The 17,016-nt window shown below is 43.2% G+C and overlaps 1 protein-coding gene across 7 annotated transcripts in view; it reads right to left on the reverse strand.

The window, feature by feature from the left end:
- Cacna1e (calcium voltage-gated channel subunit alpha1 E) overlaps positions 1–17,016 on the reverse strand; it is a 470,658-nt gene that overhangs the window by 263,021 nt on the left and 190,621 nt on the right. The gene's annotated exons all lie outside the window — the stretch shown is intronic.

Raw genomic sequence — 17,016 nt, forward strand, 5'->3', positions numbered from 1 at the left:
AAGGACAATGCTAGCCGATGCAGGAAAAGTCATTTACATGTTAGGTGCAGAGTACAAGGCTATTTCCCTAAGGAACCTGGTCTTTCGCCAAATAGAACATCATAGAATGAACCTGCTAAAGGCAGGAAGAATTTTAAAAAGAGTAACAGCAGTGTAAGGAAACAGGTAGGGCAGAAACAAGAGAACCCAGCCTTTCCTGGATGTAGTAACAAGACAAACAGGCAATGAACACCAAGATGAGAGAAGGAGCTTCAGTTGGTGGAAATTTCAGATGCCTAGATATAATGTTTCTTGCTATTTCAAAGGGGAAAGAAAATTTTGTCAAAAGTAAAGAAGGTATTTAATCAAGCATGTGGTGATGGACCAGAGAAAGGTTGAGTCTGGCATTCGAAGTTAAGTTACTGTGCTATTTTAGGAACTGGAAATACAACGATGATGACATTGTGACTAAAGATTTCAGCCCAGAGGGCTCCTGGGAATCCCCCCAAAATTAGGTCTGGCCACTCACCCAACAATCAAATAAAAAAATAATGGTAGAAGGACAGTTGCCTACCATCCCTAGCCTTTCATTTGATTTCTGAGGCCTCTGATCTAGTGTTCTCACTATAACATCAAGGTACAAACAGGCAAGGAGAAAAAAAATCTCAGTAATCCACTGTGTACAAAGCCATCAAACATAACAGAAAACAGAAGAGTCTGGATAACAGCAGGGTAAAAGCCAGACACATTCTCAAGCTCACAGAGCTTGGGAGGACACTTAACAGAATGGTCCTACAGTGTGGGTCAGAGGCTCATTTGATAAAAAGGTATGATCTCTTTTCCCTAGAGGAAAATGTCCCCACTTACAAATGTTCAGTGTCATACTGGGCAGCTCATGGCTCCCTAAAGTCTCCCTTTCTAGCCCTTCCAAGTTCTAGTGAATGAACTGCATTCAGTGAGGGGCCCTAAGGGTCCCTGGCAGAGTCTGGATAATCCTGGTATCCAGGACTCTCTACAAGGTCTTCTCCTGATGACCACATAGAATATCAATTCCACTGATAGAAATGGTGTTGCAAAGACATTACTTTGTAAAAAGAATTTCTTGCTCAGTAGGAAGAGGTCAAAGATATAAAAACAAATTTAAAGTTCTATCGTGTGTGTGTGTGTGTGTGTGTGTGTGTGTGTGTGTGTGTGTGTGTGTGTGAAAGAGAGGAAGGTGAAAGAGAGAGGGACGTGGGGGGAGAGAAAGCACATATGCATGTATATGTGTGTGGTTCTAGGATGTCACTACAAAGAGACAAATACCCTATTTGTAATCCTTTGATGTCTCATTCTGCTTTTATTCTATGATAAATGTGGAGGGGAGTTATCCTTAAAAATTCATTAACGAGGCATTCCTTCCCCCTTTTCTTTATATAAATACAGACAAGTCTCAGTTTTTCCTATAGAGAAATGAGTCTGCCCTCAAACAGCAGGCCAGAATTATTAGTAAAACAAGGGTTAAGTCTCTGTCCTTCCTAAGGCTAATTCAGTTTCAAACATCTATCCAAGACCAGGCTTTGTCTGCCATACTGACTACCTGGGAGATCAGGGCTGGACCTCCCTGCAAAGAAAAGACCAAACCGGTCAAGGTCAGGGGTTAGGGACATTAATGAGGTTGGAAGAAGGTCGGAGGGGGCTGTCCCTAGAGCAGCTTAGGGAAAGGCAGTAGAATCTAGCCCTGGGGCAGCTTGTAGAAGCAGTTTATGCTTTCTTCAAAGGAGGGAATAAGCTTGCAAATCCTTCCAACAAAATCACTGATAAAGAACAAAAGCTACTGGGGAACTTCGCTGCCACGCTGCTTGCACTCAAGAGCCTCCTCAGGGCAATAGATAATATGAAAAGCCTACATGAAACATGGATACAGATACAGTCTAATAAAAGATAACCTGGGCACACATCTGGACATAGGGCCTATCTTTAAGAGGTCTAAAGTCTAACACTCTTATTTCATGTTCTTTCTCTTCTCTTCCCTCGTATTCCCTCCAGGCTAGCTGTTCTCAGGAGCCCCACCAAGCTTTAATGGGTTCCCTTCTCTGCAGCACCGAAGCCAGAATACAGATAACAGCACAAAGTGTTCTAGGAACTTCTATTGAAAAGTGGAAGGGAGAAGAAAAATATGGACAGGGAATGGTACCAGCAGCAATGAGCGAACCAGATGATTTCAGATATGTCCTTCCATCAAATCTTAACCTTTAGGCCAGTGTGTCTCACAAAATTAAGACTTAGAAATATATAAGTCCAATAGTTATACCATCAATGAAGATCACTACCAAGATCTTATTAATTTTTGTCTAGATGGGTTTTCAACTGCAACACATTATTTCTAATTAGAATTGAGTATGTTTGACTACGTTACTATTAGCTCTGTGTAAATACTAAACATCTATAAACCCAATTCCAAACATAGTGCTCTCTGTATATCCATTGCTGTAGACTATAAAGGAGTCTCCATTACAGAATTTAATAAACTGATTGATAGGTATGAGAAATTTATAACACTGTGATAAATTCAAAAAATTAAAATGAAGAAAGATATATGGTCTAATAAATAGAAAACATAAAATAAAAAAGTAAAAGAATATAAGCTATTCATTACAAAAAAATATTAGTGTGTTAAGTTTTTCCAAACAAGGAAAACTCACCACAAAAGCAATCAAAAGGCAACACAGGCCCAGTGAGACAGCTTGGCCGGTAAAAGCAACTGCCACAACGCCTAATTATTTGAGTTTGGCTCCAAGACCCACAAGGCAGAGAAGAGAGCCCGATTCCTTCAAGTTGTCCCCTGACTGCCACATATGCATTGTGATGATATGATACGCATTCATGGAGCTGGAGAGATGACTTAGCATTGGCTACTCTTCCAGAAGACTGGGGTTCAATTCTCAACAGCAACTTGGCAGCTCACAACTGTCTGTCACTTCCATACAGACATAGGAAATCCAATGTCATCTTCCGGCTTCTCTGGGTACTGGTCACACAAGCAGTACATGGATATACAAGCAAGTAAACATCCACACACATAAAATAATAAATGTTACAACACAGAATTTGTTAAAAACTTGAATGTACATATGGGTGTGCATGCACATTAACTAGTTAGTTACTTAATTTAAGCTGTTTTGGGAGAAGCAGCTCTTCCTGATCCAGTTGTAGGACCCTATAAAGAGCCCACAAACTGCACTAAGGAGCGACATAATTGAAGCTGACACCGTAAAGGACTATTCCAGCATTTCTGCCACATTAACAATCCCTTCTCTGAAGACCCATGGCTATCATTTATTTGCTTCTTTCTCTAATCTCTTTATCATAGCTATGCTCACCCCACAACTAAACTTAAACTCTTCCACTATCTTGGTACAAGCTAACAACAGAAACGACATGAGTAAATAGATCAGCTGGTTTTCCTCTGAAACTGGTTCCCAGACCCCTGGGCTTCTGGGACACAGAATTCAGAGTCGGACAGGTGTTAACCAGCAGGGTTGTCTTGGCCAACATTCGTCAACAGCCTCAGTTGGCTAACCACAGCTCATCTCTGTGATCTTGAAGAGGAGGAGAAAGAAACTAAAGAAATGAAACAAGGCAAGCTGGTTCTCATTCTTATCGCTGAAAGTCTCACTAAGAGACAGTAAGATGATCTAACGGTGTCTTACACTTGTACCCATCGACTGCCAATAGATGGTGCCTTCGAGAAGGAAACCAAATTCCCATAACTACACAACCTCCTCATCGGACTCTTGTTCTTGCTGCTTTTCAATGGGCCTTGCATGCATCCAACAAAATGTTCGTAGAGAGACAGAATCAACAAGTTTATTCCCATGGTCCTTTCTTCAGAATCCATACTGATAACATCAAATTAAAATCACATATTTAGTTATTTACACACACACACACACACACATACACTACATAAATCTGAAAGCTCCTTGAAGACAGGTCTCTCATCTTTTTATACACAGTTCTTAACAAAAGTTATATGCATGTAAAGTATTTATCTAATAATGTTACTAATCATCAAAAGAAAACTCGTTATTCTCTCACATGTCCGACAATACAAGCATTTTATTTAATCCTCATGCAGACAATGGGCAGGTGACCACTGGCCTTTTGGAAAGGATCCAGAATGATGTTCTCCTTGCCCTCCTTTCAGCAGCATATATTATGGCCTAGAAGGAGCTACACACTGAGGGTCTGATCTTCTGGTTTTGTTGCAGCTAGGTTGAACCACATGTAATTTCTTGTTGACAGGATGCTGAAACATTGTATGTACACATTTACATACCAAGAAACCAAGAGTATCCCTCCTCCATATTCTCACTTTCTGGCTCTTTGTAAAGGATAAAATCATGAGATCTGGCAGTTGATAGGCTCAGACTCAATAGGTTAGACCCTTGGTCTCTAAATGTTAGCCCTTGAAATTTGAGAGATATTTTTAGAACATTTAACCCTGCTCAACCTAGATCACCAACCCTGTAAGAAAAATATTTTAAAATATTAGATTCAAATAAGTTAAACAAGTTGGTCAAAATGAAACCTCAGTAGAAAAGCTGAAGTTCAAGCTAGATCCGTCCATCACTAAAGTCTTAATATTTTGAGTGGGTTATACCAACACGGCAGTTTAGTGTTGGTAAGACATCTATGAGATCACCGTTTTTGTACACTACCAAGTGCACACTAGGCAACGTCATGTCTTCTAAATTTCTCTATAACCTAGATTAACAGTAAGTTTTGTATAGGGAGGGTCCATAGCAATTCTGTTCATTTGCTGGTACGTCATCATCCATGATAACACCTGGCACTCAGTGGGCACCTAACACCTAATTTGTTAGACAGATGGAAAAAAAGGAAGATGGATGGGGAGGAAGGAAAAGAAGTGTTACTAAGAAAGCTGGTTCAGGGTCACAGCCCTTGAAAGGTATTTTATGCTTGAGTCGATGGCCCTACGCTCATAACATACAGGCAGCACTAAGTAGACTCAGTGGGGCTAAAGAGGAGCACATGAAGTTGGGAGAGGAAGTTGCAGGGAGATAGGGAAGGAATTGAAGGAGACAGAATGGGAGGTAAATTTGATCAAAACACATTATATGCATGCATGAGAGTAACAAACAAGAAAAGAAAAGAAATCTGGTAAAAGAACACCAACCTCCTAGACCACACTCCCCCATCCCCCCTACTGCTGCAATAAGAGCCAAGGACAGTGAGAATTTCACAGACTTTAAATTACACCTTCTTTCCTGGTTCAGATTCCCCTGTGAAGTCTCTCAGCTTGTGATGAATCTATAAATTTGCACTGGTGAGTTTCAGGAAACAGAAACGCATTTTAAAAAAAAAACCAAAACTCCAACATTGCTCTCTTCTCTCGAGGAGTAATCAATTCAACATTTATGCTCAAACTGAAAAGTCTTCAGAAAAAGAAATGTTCTTTCATGACCCTAAGACTATATGAAAAGAGGAAAGATAGGCAAGTGACCAATAAAACAAAACTATTCAATGATCCATTTCTAACCAATGGGAAAAGACATTGATACCTATGCCAGTTATGAAAGATGTGACCCCAGGCAGTTATCTGGGTGTTAACCCAACTGACATTTTCCCCTTCTACACCATTCCATACAAAACTGTGCTCAAACCTGGCTTCAATGTTCCAGTCTCCTGTGTGTATTTCATCTATACACTCTGCTCCAGTCAAATCATTCTGTTCATGAGTATAAAAGCTATATCTAACTTTTACTTCTCCCACTGCACCTCCACAAGACTGAACACTAGCATTCACCTTCAGCTGTGGGCGGGTGATCTTCCAACTAGACACAAGAGTGTTAGAGATCCTTTGGGGTTCCAAGTCTCTGTTCTTCATCTGTAACAATTGGTATCTTCATTGCTTTCCTGTTTCTGTGATAAGATTACTATTAACAAAAGCAACCTGAGGAAGGAAGGGTTTGATTTGGCTTACAGTTTGAGGAAGGTATAGTCTATCATGGGGAGACATTGTACCCATAGTCAGGAATCAAATGATTCCCCTAATGCAGTCTAGGACCCAAACTCAGAAATCACACTGCTCTACTGTCCATGTTTCTGTTGTGAATTTCTACTTCCGTTAATATCATCAAGATAATCCCTCACAGGTAACCCTATGTCTCCTAGGTGATTACAGATCTTATTGACAGTCAGTACTGAATAGCACACTTAATTACAATAGTTCAGCAATTCTTAATCTTCCAAGTTTGAAAACCTCTTCCTAATTCCAGAAAGTTCAAGACCTGTTGACAGAGGTTTCTGTCCCGCCCGGTCCCACAATCGTTCAGTCCTAAAGAAACACACAGAGGTCTATATTAATCATAAACTGGTTGACCTATTATCTCAAGCTTCTCATTAACTCTTATAACTTACATTAACCCATAATTCTTGTCTGTGTTAGTCATGTGGCTTGATACCTTTAATCAGCAAGGCATTCTCATCTTGCTTCCTCTGTGCCTGGATGACAACTGCAGACTGAACCTTTCCTCTTCCCAGAATTCTCCTATTCTCATCGCCCCACCTCTACTTTCTGTCTGGTCACCTTGCCTATACTTCCTGCCTGGCTACTGGCCAATAAGCTTTTTATTAAAATAATACAAGTGACAAGCTATAAGACCATTGTCCCACAGCAAAGTCCCACTTCGTTTGCCAGAGGACTAATATCAATGACTAAAACTCCCTAGTCACCCAACTCTGTTTCGTGTAAGTGAAGGACACCTAGGTGTGCAGAAACTAAATGATTGCCCATACTCACACAGGTAGTAAAGAGCATAGCTGATGAATGTGAATTTACTTATCTGCTAAGTCCCAATTGTTAATCACTGTGTTTTGCTGACTCACCAAAGAAAAGAAAAAGGCACTATTCATCAACAATGCATTTAAATGCACCAGTATCTGGAAATCCCAACACGATGCACACACTTTAGAAAAACTCTTACTGTGATGCTTACATGTAGAAAATATTATCTGGGAACAGCCAGTGATAGATGAGACCACAGATTTGCTCATCCATTACATAATCCCAGGAGTTCCCAGAGTCCTGTGGCTCCCAGCTGAATACTACTAGGATGACTGGTGAGCCCTGAGATCCAATCTTGCTTTAAGTTTACTTGACTATGGTTCTAAAATTTGCATCCTCCTGGAAATGTGTACCTGTTTGGCTTCAGTGTAGTTCAGTCCAGTAATTGCCTGGGGAAGCTGAAACCCCAGAAGCTCCTCCCCCTTCATTTGTAGAACTGCCTGGTTAAACATTGATCTGATCAGAGTCCCTAAAATAGGAAGAACCTCACCCAAACTCTGTTCACTAAAGAGGAAGGACCAGATGTTCAAGTTATTTCAATAGACGGAGCTCTGCAAAAGAGCTGGTTGAATATACTTCAGGAAAAAGAGGGCATGGAATACAAGTGGTCAGCAGAAAGGACCAGGAAAGAATTTAATAGTCCCCGTGTCTATCACCACAGTCAGATATGAAAGACACATCTGGGAGGCCTGCTCTATAACAACATCATACTTAGAAAGGGAATGGGTGGGCTCCATTTCCAGTTCTCGGATGGAGAGTGAGAGGTGGTAAATTACAGAGCACTCTGAGCTCCCCACAAAGAGCCCCTAGATCACAACATGTTATATTTATCGTGGTTATTAACCAGAGTTCAATTAGGATCCAGATTCAGCATCATGATGTGTCATGAGCCCAAGGAGCAGAGAGAAGAGAAACATCCCATAAACAAGCATGTGGGTTGGCTTGATCTTTTGACTATTGTTCTATTTGGAAAATAAAAATCATAATAATCATATAGCAATGTTCTCGGCAAAGCATTTTTAAAATAATTTCTCTGTTGAACATTGAAAATAAAAGCCCACACATTCATCAATTCTCACCCATTATTTGAATCAGTAGGAGATGCTCAAAGCATGATCTCAGGGGGCAGGAACTGCGTCTCCTCTCTGGGCAGGTTAACAAGTCTTTAGAATGGAGTAGGATAGATTATACGGTCTAGAGGACTGTTTTTGGTACAACTTCAGTAAGTTAAGCAAAATTATAGCTGAAGGCTGAAAGAGGAGACAAGGCGGAAGAAAGAGATTCTTTGGGGACTTAGTTCTAGGTTCTTAATTCTGAAACGACATGGAGTCATTCAGTGACATTATTTCCTTCCCAGCAAACAGTGCCCCTCCCTGAAGATGTGTTCACTGTCCTGTCTAGAACCCCTCAGTGTGCTCCCACAATAAAAATATTCCTTTCTTCCTTCAGGTCACTGTGACCATGAGTCTGCAAGCAATCTTATCCTTTCCCAGTTGTGCCTGGTGTTTGCTATGTCTAGCCCTGCGCACCTGCCCTCTCCTCTTCCTGAAGCTCTCCTAGTACTTTCCCTCCTTCCCCTTCCACTGCTTCAGCCTCAATATCATCGTTATTTTCTTGGTCCTCCTGCCTTCCTTCTGATTGGGTCCAGGATCCCAGAGCCCCGACCCTTCTCCCTACTTACTCAGCACACTATGACATTTCCGTTTAAATGTGTGTCTCTCTTCTCCGTTAGATAGCAAATGCAAATAGAAACTATCTCTGTCCATTCCTGAATCTCCAGCAGTCAGCTTTATGTCTGAACATGGGATGTGCTCAATAATATTGGCTGCCTCTTCCTTTTCCTTCCCTCCTAACTCTTCAAAGGTCAGCTTTCCCTTCATACTTCCAAGGTCGTCTGTGGCTGTAGGCCTCAGTGGGTCAGGTCACAGAGGTGCAGCCATCATTCCTCTTTCACAACAACAAACCTGTCACCCCAAGCCATGACAGGTTTAGCCGCAGTTCCCCAGGTCCAGTCAAACAGTCATGAGGTGAGGAATGGCTGCAAAAGGTCCGGCTGGGCTCTGGAGGGTCATGGTACAGGATGTGCCTCCCACGGTCATGTAAATCACCGCAAAAACATGGCTGATGAGAACTGAAGTGTGCAGCCGTCACACCTGACACTCTGCCTCGAAGTCACTGCCCCAGAGCTGGAGGCCAGGGAGAAGAGCCATGGCCTTGAGCCCCTTCCCCAGCTGTCCTGTCACCACTGCTCAGGCAGCCGACAGGAGAGTGGCAGCCGAGAAGGAAGGAGTTGAAAGACAAGGGGGAGGAAATAGGAAGTTAGCTCCCCTCCGTGCAAGGGCTGACTTCCCGGCAGGCTTGATGTCTCCTTCCTGTGGGTGGCCCTCTGGCCTCTAAGGGTTTTATGAGAGTGGGACAAGGGAAAGAAGACACCAAACAGAAAGATTGAAGAAATGGGGCGCTAGAGGAGGAGACATTCTCACTGGTGATACAATTAAAAATGAAAGCCTCCTTTTCAACTTTTACTCTTGGAATTTCTTTGTTGTTCTTACTAATAATAGCTGTGGAGGACTGTCCCAGTGTTGATAAAATTAGATAGACTACTAAAAAGAAATGCGGGCTATCCTATTGTTCAGTTTTATCTTGGCACAAAATGATAGTAAGAGAGGTTTCACAAACAGCCACGGTTTCAGAATTCCAATAGTTTCAGTGAAACGGTCCTTCGACGTAAGCATGAGTGAGAGAGGGGTGGCCATTCTGAATGAAGTCCACGGAAACACGGCATTCTGAATATTCTCAGTGATAATATCCTTGTTTCTTACAATGCGCTGGGATCTTTATCTGCATTAAACAAACCACTCTCCAAGCCCTGGCTCATATATCGTACTTAGCGGGACCTGGACAAAGCACTTAGCCACATGCATATCAGGTTTCCCTTCTGTGAAAACGGGATGAATTCACCGTTCTCCCAGCTATTAATGCAGTGACTGCGACTGAACCACTTTGACCTAGCTTGCTCTTACTGACTCCTCCATCGCACCAGTCCACCCGCTTTTGTCTTCTTAAATCTGTGCTCTCCCACCTCGCCCTTCCTCCAGAAAACCACTCTATGCTCGGGCACATCTGCTAACTTCCTGGTTTCATTGACATGAAACAGGGCCTTGCGTCTTCACGTTTCACACCAGTGGCTTTATACTTAACTGTGGACCTATATTTACAGCACAGACACAAGCTACAATGTCTACCCAAAGGAGGATGTATTTTATCCACACAAGGGAAACACAAACACCCTTTCATTTCTCTCCTGTCTTCAGAGTCCAGACAACGATGTCGTACATTAAACCTCTGCTGTGCATTCTCTGGGCCCCTCACTCCAGGCCTCGCACATCCGTGCACGTGAATCGAACGCACAGGGGTGAGAGTGGTCCGCAGAAGAACTTCGCCACAATTTCTTTCCCGAAGTCACCTTGAGTGAATATAAATCCAGAAAGAAAGGCCCCAAACCAAGCTGCCTCAGTATCGCCGAGTTTTCTTCACTCCCCTCCGCCTTTTCCTCTTCTTGGCGCCCACCACGGCTAATTCTAGCCCTGCTCCGTTATCTGCCGACTGAACTTCTGCCAGTGGGGACAGCAAGAAGCCTTTGAAGGGGAGAGATTTCCTAACGCCAAGTCCTTACACCTGGAATTTAGGCAGTGCTCAATAATTATCTGTCCAGTGAACCAGTGATAGATCTCAACAGAAAAAAAAAAAGAGAGAGGCATGAGAAAAATCTGCCAAACTGTCTTTTCCTAACTGCCGATCTCATTTTGGAGCCTCCCTGAATGTACAGAATCCCATTTTTAAGCTCCACACTCTGCCCTTTGCCTACTTCTTTCCCTGAATCGACCTCTTCATTCTAAAAATAAAGAAGGGGGGGAAAAAAGGAAAATTCCGCATCTGAACTGTATCTCTCCCATCATACAACTGGCTCAGAAATAGTGTTCTGATCAAAGAAGATGCTGCAGGGAGCAGTAGCTGTAGTGCTCCCCCAGCGTGGAGCTCGAAATGAACAAAATGCCAGGGAGGAGGTGGAGCGCTGCCAGAGAAGCAGCTCCCAGCTCCGCTTTGAGAGGAAGAATCTCAAGAGCAGTGGAGGCTAAGGGCTTCCAGGCCTCCCCACCGGCAATCTCAAGGACACCTAAGTCCTAGGCCCCTGCTTCGCTGATGCTAGGAAACTCCAAGCCCCTCGTATCCCCTCATTCAGGTCAGTTTCCTATTTTCAAAATTATAAGCCCCTGCCTCCTCCCTCTACCCAGACTCCCTTTGTCCCACCTCTGGCTTTGGCCCACCCACAGCTAAAAGGATGAGTATAAGACAAGTCTGTAAAAATTCCCACGAGGCTCCCTGAAATGATTTGCTATATAAATACCCAGGGCTATCACACTATTACTGCAGGGATTTGAATCGGGCTGGGGGCCCCCGGGGCTGCATAAGCAACACCTCCCCCACATTCTCAGCACCAGAGAGACAGGGTTCCCAGAGGAAAACTGTGCTTTCCTCGATCTTTAGCTGCTAGGGAAACTCATATGTTAGGGCAGCCTTCTTACAGAAACCCTCTAAAAATACCTATCGATGTATATTTAGCTCCAGATATCATCCTCCTACAAACAGGCTTTGGGCTAAACCACTCCGTGTGTACCACTGGCTGGGAGCTGCTGCGGCTGCAGGCTGCCTGGCCCCGCTCTCTTGCAGCATTCCCCTGCCCACGTTTTCCTTTGTCTTCCCTCTCTCCTCGAGGTGGAAGAAGCTGAAGTCGGAGCTGAAGATACAGAGATGGTTCCCTTCTCTTTGCCATGTCTTTCCTCAGAGGCGATCCCAGGGTAAAAGAAGTTTTTAAAAAAAAATTGTGCATGACCAGAACAGGATTCTAAGGAGGACTCCACCCCCAGCTTCAAGTCTTCAGGGCTCCCTTGTTGCTCAGGTTCAAGTATACGCTTTCCTGCACAGACCAGACTTGTTGACCTCCCCACAAGTATCTCTTCACTACTCCACTCAAAAACTTCCCAGCGATGCCTTTCTGTCTCCTCATGCGTCCTTACCCCTAAGCATTTGCACTCAGAATTTTTTTCTCAGCAAAACCCTTCTTCTTTGTCAGCCTGACATGGCCCATCCCTTTGTGATTTGGGATTCCCTTCTGTATGCTGTGAGTATGTTTTATCACCACTGGACCATTGGTTGATAAAGAAGCTACTTTGGCCTATGGCAGGGCAGAATAAAGCTAAGCAGGAAAACTAAAGTAAATGCAGGGAGAAGGAGGGTAGAGTCAAAGGGACACCATGTAGCCGCCAAAGGAGAAAGATGCCGGAATCTTACTGGTAGGCCACAGTCTCATGGTGATACACAGATTAATAGAAATGGGTCAATGCAAGACGTAAGAGCTAGCTAAGAATACACCTAAGCTATTGGCCAAACAGTGCTGTAATTAATATAGTTTCTGTGTACTTATTTGGGTCTGGGTGGCCGGAAACAGATGCACCGTCTCCTGTGACACCTTTGTGCACCTCAGGACATTTATCTTATTTCCTTAAAGAAGCGTTCCCTGGGATTCAAGAGTCAAGTATGACGCCCTGCTTTTTTGTTGTTGTTGTTGTTTGTTGTTGTTTTTTGTTGTTTTTTTTTTTTTTTTTGAGACAGGGTCTCTCTGTGGTTTTGGAGCCTATCCTGGAACTAGCTCTTGTAGACCAGGCTGGTCTTGAACGACGCCCTTCTTCTGAATGCTTATGACATGTAGGCTCACTGTCCTGACGAGGAATACTTGGCCTAACCCACCCACACCTCACATTGTGCCCAGGACTTTGAGTACTCAGTAATGTCTCTTCAATATCTCGAGTGGCTGCCTGAGCCTGGTTGCAAATACCTTAGCAGAGGCACAAGGTTTAGACACACTCATGCATACTACAGTGTTTACACTACAGGTCCATTGCCCACAGCACAGGTTATCACCATGATACCAGAGTGTATGCTGAGCTAACTAACATTTTTAATGGGACAACAATCTAACCATTGAGAGCGGTTTTGAACTCAAAGAGCAGCCCTGTAACAGCATCAGGACTGTAGCATAATTGAAAATAAAGATCGCCCAAGTGCAAGAGGAACAGCATAGCTCACCACTGGGCTGGAACCAAAACATGTACCAAGGAAACAAAGAGAGTAGGGAGCTTCTTCAGCTACACTGGACAGCTACTAGCATCTTTGAACTCAAGGGGTAGTGTCGCTCAGAGAAGGAACCCAGATACACAGTCTGGATTCAAACCCCATGTTTTTCATATTGAACTGCCTCCCTTAGCTGCAAGAGATCTGGCCCCGAACTTCCAGGAGGCGTGAAGAAGGACAAGTAGCCCAGCACTCCACACATACCTTCCCCTGGGCTTGCACACCTACTTGCCTACGATAACATTTACTTTATAGTCTGGACAGTTTTAAGAGATTAACAAAATTAACTAACAATTATAACACAAGCTCCAACAACACACTAGAAAAATTGCCAATGTTACTACATTCGCAATTAAGGCCATTTTCAAGTAAGAAGCACTGGAACCCACATTCTGCAGTACCTTGAAAGAGGATGGTATGAGAAAGAAGAATGCTGAAGACAGAACTTAGAGGCAGAAGGTGTCTGCTGTTTAGAAACATGCCCTCTATGAGCCTCTGTGTCATCCTTTGGAAGATGAGGAAAAGACTCCTACTATTGTTTAAATGTCCCCTGTAAAATGCCCCTGTTGAAATTTAGGCAGCATGGTAACATGTGGAGGGGTACCTTTCTGAAGTGATTAGGTCTTATGGGTACGTCCTTAAAGTGTATATTAAGGCCATTATAACCAGAATGACTAGTTAGAGCAGGAGCACACTTCTGATAAAAGGATGGGTGGGGTTAGTTTCCCTCTCTTCTTTAGCATGTGATGTCCTTGACTCTATGTGGACAGGACTAGAAGGGCCTCACCAGACACTAGTGCCAGCTCTCAGACTTTCCAGACACAAGAAACACAAGGTATAAATATCGGTTGCTTAGAAAACACTCAGTGTCTGATATTCTGTAGTAGAAAATGGACTCAGACAACCCTTTTTATGGGTTTATAGGTATTACATGAACTAGTCAACATAAACAGACGCTAAGCCATGCACAACTTCAACTAAGAATGCTAAAGGGTAGGGGTGGCAGACAGAATATGGTGACTCCAGTGCCCCTACATACTTGTCTTTTAGCTACAGGATGATGACAGGTCTCATGCTGAGCCAGCTGTCTGATGCCACCGCACCCACCCTCCCGCCTCCTGCCCCCACCCCCCACCAAAACTGAGAGCTGAGATGCTGTGCAGTGTCAGCCCTGAAGCACTGTGTCATGCTCCAACACTGTCACTCCCCCTGTGCACAAGAGTGGAATGTGAGGTGACACCTGAAGACAAGGTGGGAAGGAAGAGCTGTCAGCAGGGATAACTCTGGATGCAGGTGTCAAGATGGGAGGAAAAAAAAAGGAAGGTTATGTGGCCAAGAGAGGGGATGCACGGAATGGGCTTAAAAGGTATTAGTTCTGCATCAGAAGGCATCATCTAAACTCCAGCATCTGCCACCAGAAAGCAGGTGACAGTGAACAAAGGGCTTACCGTCCCTGGGTACTGATAACTCATCTCTGAGGTCTGTTCTACCTGCCTCACTAGTTAGTACAACACCTTTAACTGATATTAAGACCCCATAATTGTAAAGTGCCCGGTAGTTTAATACACCAGTAAGAGAGAGAGAAGAAAGCTCCATCCAGCTCTGCCGTGGCAGGATTCTAAACATGAGCTGGCTTCAGAGACGATATGCCTCTTAGCAGCAAAGTAAGGCAGTAGACGAACGTGCAGATGTAAGACAGTTCCACTGCCGTGGGTCAGAACCCTATCCCTCCGCAGTCACGTGCACAGTGAACCCGTTGCCTGGAAGCCATCAACATGTAAACTGAAAAAAAACTCCCACATGTCGGATCGATGGTAGGATGGGATCAGGAGCAAAGTCTTGTTGGGTCAACTAGAAAGTAGCAGCTTCTCAAGGTCACCCAGAGAGCTGAGCAGACGGCTTAGACAGGACAGTTGACTTGTGAAGTTCTAGCACTCCCTGGACATGTAGGTGAGAAATTGAGGGCTTCTTGGCTGTAACAACAAGAGTACCCTGCTGATTCCCATAAATCTGCTCCTTCAACCGTGTGACAGCCAGCTCCATTAAAGCCCCTATGAATCTTCCCTTGGCTGGTCAAATGGCGAGGGTCCTTCCCCTCCGCACACCCACCACAGACCCCACATCTATCACCAGCACCACCAGATTCCCCTGTTAAATACAGTTGTCTTGTGGTACCTGGAGAAGACTGATTCTGAGACTCTGTGAATATAAAAATTTACACACACTCACATACATTATATAAGATGTCATGTTTTAACATATAATGTATGCACGCACATCTTCCTTCCTGGGTGCTTTAAATCATCTCTACAAGACCCTGCAGCATAAATGCTATGTAAATATTGGTTATTCTACACTGCCTAGGGAATGGTGATAAGGATAAAAAGTCCTTTTGCGCTCAGTACAGATGCATTTTCCCTAAATATTTCCTATCCACGCTTCACTGGATCTGCTCGGAAGCCAAAGATACAAAGAACTGACTGCACTTCAACCTGTCAAACTGTCTAGTAAAGTGTGACATCCAAAAGATGTATGTTAGAGCATCTTTAATAATTATTATAGCAAAACCCAGAAAGCAATCTAAGTGTCAAATAACGAGCAGAAACAAGAAGCAAACTGTGTACATCCACTTAACAAAGTGCTGTTCAGTAACCACCAAATTTCAGAGAAGTATGGAAGGATGCGTGATATGCTCATCATATATTGAGAAAGGCAACAAAATTACAGACATTTGAAAGAAAGATTTCTTAGCTTTCAAGAAAGCTGGGAGAAGATGCCATTAAAAAAATCAGAAATTGCTCTTAATCAGTGAAAAGGTTTTCTCCTCTTTTGATATTTCTGTATTTTTAAAAATCAGTAAGTGACAGTTTAAAATGAAAATGAGTGGCTTAGACCAATTTTTTTTTTTTTTGGATTTTCGAGACAGGGCTTCTCTGTAGCTTTGGAGCCTGTCCTGGAACTAGCTCTGTAGACCAGGCTGGTCTCGAACTCACAGAGATCCGCCTGCCTCTGCCTCCCAAGTGCTGGGATTAAAGGCGTGTGCCACCACCACCCGGCTTTAGACCAGAAATTTTAAATGTTTGCAGTGCATAGAACATTGAACAGCAAATACACACACACACCACCAACAACAACAACAACAGCAACACCAACAACACTTTTATTCCAAATGGAATTATAACATGATTTAAGTTCTTACCTAGAATTATTCTAATATAGCTTATATTATGGATTTTAGAGACATTTAAAACACTGTTCAGATGTGCTACATTTTTGGTGACAATATACTCCTGTGGTACTATGTATACCAAGTCATATTTAAAAGTACCATTAGAGTATTTTTTGAAAAATGACCTACAGAAAATCCTTCTGTAAGGCAGCAGATACTTTTTCAACATGATCAATCAGTCCTATTCATCCACTACCTTTACTGAGATTGACTGCTTATAAACTATACTCTATACCATTAGGTCTTCACCTACTTCTCTTGTGCTCAATCACAATTGGCCTAAAAACTAAAAATGTAAACACTGGGTCTATAACACAAGACAGTGGGGAGATACATGGCTCCCAAGCTCACCTTCTCAAACTTTACCCTTACCCAACAACTCCCGACAAATTTCCTTTTTCCTCACACTCATTCATCATAATGGTGGCTACACAGTCCCTCTCTTCAATGACCCGTGAAGCTCTGCTAAGCAAGCCAGGCAGCTAAGTCTGGAAATTTCCGTGCCAAACACTTGATATCATACCTACACAGATTTGTTTCTTCCCCCTGCAAACACCAATGGACTCAAAGACTCACAAGCCACGGAGCCTGTACAGTATTACCAACATTCCCAATGCTATAAAGTCCATCACATTTGCTGCCTACAGTGTTGGATCCACCCATCATCCTCAAACTATGTTCATACCCAAATGAGTGATATGCCAAATATCCACCTTCATGGGTCACCATCCTATACATGCCTTTGACACTGGGTCAGTCCCAA

Source organism: Microtus pennsylvanicus, chromosome 10 (genome assembly GCF_037038515.1).
Source record: "Microtus pennsylvanicus isolate mMicPen1 chromosome 10, mMicPen1.hap1, whole genome shotgun sequence".
NCBI lineage: Eukaryota > Metazoa > Chordata > Mammalia > Rodentia > Cricetidae > Microtus > Microtus pennsylvanicus.